The sequence below is a fragment of the Phyllostomus hastatus genome, unplaced genomic scaffold (genome assembly GCF_019186645.2).
Source record: "Phyllostomus hastatus isolate PE091 unplaced genomic scaffold, TTU_PhHast_1.1 phas_scaffold_21, whole genome shotgun sequence".
NCBI classification, from domain to species: Eukaryota; Metazoa; Chordata; class Mammalia; order Chiroptera; family Phyllostomidae; genus Phyllostomus; species Phyllostomus hastatus.
In genome coordinates this window covers 14988990-14995555 of record NW_025334017.1, presented here as the reverse complement: position 1 = coordinate 14995555, position 6566 = coordinate 14988990, and positions in this window count along the sequence as shown.

The following is a 6566-nucleotide window of genomic DNA, read 5'->3' as shown; positions in this document are numbered from 1 at the left end:
ATGGCAGCTGCTCTTGTGGTGGTCATAAGATTTCACGAATATATTTTATTTGTGCAGCCAAAACATGCTTATCAAAAAATGTTTAGTTATATATAACTGAGAGATTATTTTTATTTTTTTATTATTCTTTTTTATGACCCACTTTGTTATTGATCAGGAAGTGTACATGTTCTTTTGAGCACAGTAGGCTGGGAATCCCTCCTACCTCCTCTCATCTTTGATATACTCTGGACTTTATGGTCCGAGATAACGGAGGCTTATTTTCATGAGCCAGTACCTCCCAGGGTATCATATGTTTTCCTCTACCATAGATTCAGACAATGGGGAAGTTTTTAATATTTATTTTGAAGGCTGGGATAGGTAATCATGAAAAAGTTACCATCCAAGAGTGTGTGGCCATATTTAATGTCTCTACCCACTCAACTTGCATTAGAAGTTTTCTACTTGGTTCTTGGGATGAACTGGAATCACCAACAGTGTCATGCTCAGATCACTGGGTCCTCAGCTGTCCGTTTCTGTGACACGGAGTCACCACACTCTCAAATCAGAAGCCTCAAGTTTGCTTTTTTAAAAATTGAATTTATTGGGGTGATGCTTGTTAACAAAGCCATGGGGGTTTCAGGTGCAGAGTTCCACAATCCCTCATCTGTGCCCTGCACCGTGTGTTTGCCTTCCACTGCTACATACCCCTCTGTACCTCCCTCTGCCTCCCCAACCCACGCAGTCACCACACTGTTGTCTGTGTCCAGTTTTTTTCTTTTGAGAGGTTATTTTTAGATTTCTTTTTTAAAAATTATTTTACTGTTGTTCAATTACAGTTGTCTACATTTCCTCCCCACCACTCTCCCCCACCCCAGCCAAGCCCACCTCTCTCCCTTCCTTCCACCCTCCCCCTTGGTTTTGTCTATGTGTCCTTTATCATAGTTCTGGAAAACCCTTCCCTCATTGTTCCCTTCCCCCTCCCCTCTGGTTATTGTGAGATTGTTCTTAATTTCAATGTCTCTGGTTATATTTTGTTTGCTTTTTTCTTTTGCTGATTATGTTCCAGTTAAAGGTGAGATCATATGGTATTTGTCCCTCACTGCCTGGCTTATTTCACTTAGCATAATGCTCTCCAGTTCCATCCATGCTGTTGCAAAGGGTAGGAGCTCCTTCTTTCTTTCTCCTGCGTAAAATTCCATTGTGTAAATGTACCATAGTTCTTTGATTCACTCATTTACTGATGGGCACTTAGCTTGCTTCCAGCACTTGGCTATAGTAAATTGTGCTGCTATGAACATTGGGGTGCATAGGTTCTTTTGGATTGGTGTTTCAGGGCTCCTAGGGTATAATCCCAGCAGTGGAATTGCTGGGTCAAAAGGCAGTTCCATTTTTAGTTTTCTGAGGAAATTCCATACTGTTTTCCACAGTGACAGCATAAGTCTGCTTTCCCACCAACAGTGCAATAGGGTTCCTTTTTCTCTGCATCCTCTCCAACACTTGTTTGCTAATTTGTTTATGATGGTCATTCTGACCCATGTGAAGTGGTATCTCATTTCAGTTTTAATTTGCATCTCTCTGATGGCTAGTGATGCTTAGATTTTCTTTTTATATTGTATATTGTCTCTGTAGATGGCACAAAATCATGCAATAGTTACCTAAAGTTTCTTGGCTCAAGTCATCATAATTGCCACGAACTGAGCAGCAGTATTAAAGATTTGCTAATAGTAAATCATGTTCTTTATTCCAACTGGGGCTTTACAATGATTTGAATTATGCTATGATTCTGTTCTAGACAACCTGAAATCAAACATGAGCATATTAATTTCTTGCAACCAAGACATCTCATACCACAATACGATATGCATGGCTGCTATACAGTAATAGGCAAGCAACATTTTTTAAACAGAGAGCAGTTATTGTTTTTTTAAGGCAGATGTTTTCCAGATTTGCTATTGTCACTCATTAAGAAAGTAAAGAAGTCTGTGAGTTATGATAATGTGAGGTACAATATTGTATACACCATCTCATCCATAAAACACCACAGATTTTCTCAGCTACTTTCTCCTTTGCATGATTTAATTGGTTCAGTATGACTTTTTCTGTTAGTTTAGAAAAGCTTAGTCTGTGTAACGAAATATACTTGAACAAGGAAACAGGTAGGCTATGGGAATGTTGAAAAGTGGAAAGGGGTGGGTATTTGAGTTAACATGACACATACGTTAAAAAATTGTTTTAAAGTAATTATACAGGAAAATTATTTTGTGTATTTTATGAGACTTACTTAGCACATATATTTGACTTTGGGGAACAATGTGTATATTTTTGAAGAATTCACCTGGCTGGCGTAGCTCAGTGGATTGAGTGCGGGCTTCGAACCAAAGTGTCACAGGTTTGATTCCCAGTCAGGGCACATGCCAGGGTTGCAGGCCCCAGCCCCCAGCAACCACACATTGATGTTTCTCTCTCTCTCTCTTTCTCCCTCCCTTCCCTCTCTAAAAATAAATAAATAAAATCTTTTTAAAAAAGAATTCAAAGCACTGTACAAATATTATCCAACAAACACTTCCACATAAGAGAACAGAGGAGATCTTAATGTTTCATAGTATAGTGGAATATTTCATACTTCAGATGTCTTGAGAGTGACAACAAAGCACTAAATGAGGTAGAGCAAAACCTGTAATTATTTTCTCTCCTAGAAATTGAGTTGAATGCCTAGATTATCAGAAAAATAATGCTGCAATATACCTATGGATGATGGTAATTTTCAACTTTAATACCTTCTTAAAGCTATGTCCTTATCTAAGTTGATCTTAAAATTAGGAGTAAGATATCTGAGATACATAATGACTCTTTAACATAATCTATTGTTGACACAATTGATCTTACCATCAATTTTTAAAATTATTATCATTTATCATCTTTCTTTCATTTTTTCCAAATACTTTATAAGAAATTTCTTCAATAAAAAAATAGAGATTTTCAGTAGCTGCTACAAATACATATATCTTTTTTCTTTGAGTTTATTGAATCTATAGAGGTCATTAACGGTAGAGAGGTGTCTATTTTCCCACAGCAGTGAAGCGGGATATCTGTGCAGGGCTCCCAGCTGGCCTGCTGCTCGGAACAGAATTTGCAAACCCACATTCCAGATTGCCCCACTATTGCAACATGAGATAACTTAAAGAACTGAAAACACAAATATCTTGAGAGACAATTGATGGAAATAAAATGATGACTTTTTTACAGAAACTTAAGATGGGAAGGCTTTCAAAGGCATTGTTTTTTTCAAATAGCTGAAAAATTATGACAAGACCCATACACTACTTGTGACATTTCAGCAGTTTATGCAAAACATTGAACAAATTATTAAGTCTTCTGGTAGAAAAGACTCATAATTCATTAATATCCCAGCACATAACTTTCAGCAACAGCACTTAGAAATTTATATACAAAAGCAAACCCACAGACTCAGCTGTAATAATAATGGATATAATAATAATGGATCCCAGAGTTTCGAAATCCCAAGTATAAGCATTATGCATGTCTCTTCTTGTTTCCCATTATGCTAGCACCATAAAATGTATTTCCATCTCAGGTAGTCAGCATGTACAGTCAATTTATTATGATTTCAGTGACATAAAGAAAGGGGGAGGTTGTGGTTCAAGGTACTTCACAAATATAGACCAACCTCTTTGCACTGACATCAATACCAGAGGAATTATGAGGCTGACTGGAGGTCCCAGGTATCATCAATGACATTTGTATATAGATGAATGAATGGTGGAGCTCTCAACTGGCTTTTCTAATGGCCTTCAATGAGGGCCCATGGATGGACTGTACTCAGCCCTGGTCTGAGTCTAGTTTCTGGCAAGGGCAATGGGAACTGAGAAACCCCAGGCTGAAAGACAACTGAAATCCTGAAGAAGGATACCATCTTTTTTACCTTTTGATGACACTGTTACTCTACAAAATAAATGATTCTGGCCCTAAGCAGACCGATATGATCTGCAACAACCTGAAAGAATGTTAGCTCTAGAACTAAGAAGAGGCAGCTATGGTTAGTGAATTAGCTTTTGACCATTCCTCCACACAGTGAGAGCTAACAGATGGAGACAAAATCTAGGCACACTTGATAATCTGTCACAATCTAGAGAGACTCCACTTTTGGCAGAAATAGAACTGATATCATCAACAGATAAATCTCTCTAAAGAAATTCAAGCACAACTTACCAAGTGACTACTATGTACCAGGCACTGTCTTGAGACATTTCACAGACATTATGTCACTCGATTATCAAAAGTCTAGGAGAGAGGCTTTATTATCCACTGTTTTACAAATGAAGACTAAGTAGACACAACAAGTGGGAGATGAAGCCCTTCTTAGACCATTTTTCCCACCCCAAAGCTCAAGTTCTTCCCACTTCTATCCTACCCTGTGCGAGATTAAAGATGGCCATAAATACCTTGCTACTCTTCTCATTAAAAGATGGAGTCTAATTGATTGGTTCCTTTTCCCCTTGAATCTGGGTTGGTGGTGCAGACACCAGCCCGCAGTGTCCAAGTCATTATGGATGAAATGAGACATTCACATGGATTACCGAATCTGGTGGAGGAAAAGGGACAGCATGGCTTTCCTCTCAAGGGGAGCAAAAGCCTCAGCCATTGCTCCAATGAGCTTTTATTGTCTTACTAGGCACAGTACAAGAAGGTCCTCATTAACTATGCACAGGCTCGGCTTTAGGTGGTTACCTTTTACAGAAAACAAAGGAGCCAATGCTGCTAACCACATCACAGAAGAGGGATATTTGCAAATGAAAAGGTAAAAGTAGTTGAACTGGTTACACTCATCCTTGGAAGGTTTAGCATGGTTTTTAGGAAGTTGCTTTGCAGTAGATGTCCTCAATTCAGGGTGAGGGAGTTTTAGCAGAAAGCGAGACTCATAGCAGCCTAGATACATTGCAGGCCTGATTCACCATGGGAGAACCTATCCATGGGCATGGGTCCTGTGCATCTCTGAGTGGGAGCCAGGCCCACACCACGCAGAACGGTCTACTACAGGTTGGCCTTAGTAACTTGCTTGACCAACAGAATGAGGTAGAAATGACATTTTTGGATTTCTGAGTCAAGATTGTTAGAAGCCCTAGAGTAATCACTCATGAACTCCTGAGCTACCATAAGAGAACATGTAAAGAAGCCCCAAGACCAAATGGAAAGGGACCTCAGTTGAGCCCAGCCTTCCAGCCATCCCTACCACAATGCCAGACATAGTACCTCTTGGACTGTCCAGATCAGGTCACCATCAGTTCAACATCTCCAAGGGAGCCCAGCTGATGCCATATGGAGAAGAAAAATCATCCAGCCAATCACTAACCACATTCCTGACAGACAAGACCATAATATATGATAAAGTGATTATTGCTATAAGCCCAAAGTTTTGAGGTATTTCGTTATGCACAGTAAATAACAGCACAAAAATTTCTCCTGTGATATTACCATACTATGAACCTAAAGACAGTCTTGGGCCAAAAACACATAGTCTAATATCATAGAAAAACAACATTCTCCTGACCTTCAATAAATGGAATATGGTCTTGTATTCTATTATTTATATTGGGATAAACTTAGGTAAATAAAGAAGAGAAAGGAGATAAGAAAAATGTTATTCACATGTGACATGTTAAGAGGTACCAAAGAGAAGTATTAGAAGTAGAAAAGTATTTTCTACATAGTATTAATACTACATGTCTAATACTATGTATTAGAAAATTGTAGTGAGATGCTGACTGTGGACATGGCTGACTAAAATGCTCAAAAATATGTTTCTCTCCATCTTTCAGCTTCATTTTCCTCCAGACTGGCTTTATTGTCAAGCCAGTTCTCTCCTCCTGATAACAAGATGGGGGATGGCAGCTGTAGGTTTGTATCGCTCCATCTCAGCTGCAAACTCTCCAGCAATGGAAATTTTCATTTCCAAGAGGTCCAGGAAAGGGCATCATTTGCCTAGATGGGGTCACATGGCCTTCCTTCCCAGAATCAGTTTCTGGGGTTAGGAAAATGAAATGTTCTGGCTGGCCAGGTGTGAGTCAGCAGACCACCCACTAGCTCTGTCTTTTTACCAGGTGGACTGAAAGTGGTGATTCCCAAGAGGAACCTTGAGTATTATTTCCATCATAAGTACTGAAGAATAAATACTACAGAGGAGAGAAGAAGCCTTTGAAGGGCAGTGAGAAAGAAACACTTATTCCTTCTTTACACAATTAAACTCTTAGTTGCAATGTAACATGTGAAGAAAATGGTTTTAAACAACTTCTGATGTTCATCTCCACATGTGTCTTGCTCTCCCCTCTGTTTGAGAGCATACTCCCCACTCCCCAGAGTGCCCAGTGGTCTTTACACCACTCTCTGACATCCCAAGGGCCCCATCAAAGTCTGGCCCTCCCTGGTGACTGTCCTGTTTTCTTTCTGAGGGCTAGACAACTGACAATAACTAGTTGAGCCAGTCCTCAACCAGCCCTTGGCCCTTCTTCCTGTAGAATGAGGGGACTGTTTAAGTGACCTGTGACAGGCTTTGTCTAGCCAATTTC